Source organism: Octopus bimaculoides, chromosome 15 (genome assembly GCF_001194135.2).
Source record: "Octopus bimaculoides isolate UCB-OBI-ISO-001 chromosome 15, ASM119413v2, whole genome shotgun sequence".
In the NCBI taxonomy this organism is placed as follows: Eukaryota; Metazoa; Mollusca; class Cephalopoda; order Octopoda; family Octopodidae; genus Octopus; species Octopus bimaculoides.
In genome coordinates, this window is record NC_068995.1 from 30362537 (window position 1) to 30363243 (window position 707).

The window sequence follows — 707 nt, forward strand, 5'->3', positions numbered from 1 at the left end:
TATGTTAATAGTTACCAGAGGTACCAAAATTACACTAAAAAACAAGATATCACAGCCGTTTTACAGGTAGAGATACCAAGTTAAAGTGATACATTTTGAGAAGATATGAATAACAATAATAAATGGAGCAAAACGCATATAAATAAAAGTTCCTTTAATTTCTACACATGTTTCAAAATATATGCGAGCCCCTTCACAAAGAAGTAAGAGCTGCTGGGATTCCTCATATATTCCTCTTCAGGGAATTCATAATAAACATATAAGAGCAAGACAAATACGAAATGATGAGGTAACTTACGAGCAAAGATGTTACATGGTCAGTGACCGTTAGAACGTTTGTTTACATAGAGATATACCTTTAGCATCACGTTTACACCCACCTCCCTTTATATCTCTATGTAAACAAGCGTTCTTATTCCTAAAGCCCATGGAATAATATCATTGATCCCTTTATATCTCTATGTAAACAAACGTTCTAACGGTCACTGACCATGTAACATCTTTGCTCGTAAGTTACCTCATCATTTCGTATTTGTCTTGCTCTTATATGTTTATTATGAATTCCGTGAACAGGAATATATGAGGAATCCCAGCAGCTCTTACTTCTTTGTGAAGGAGCTCTCATATATTTTGAAACATGTGTAGGAATTAAAGGAACTTTTATTTATATGCGTTTTGCTCCATTTATTATTATTTAAATATATATA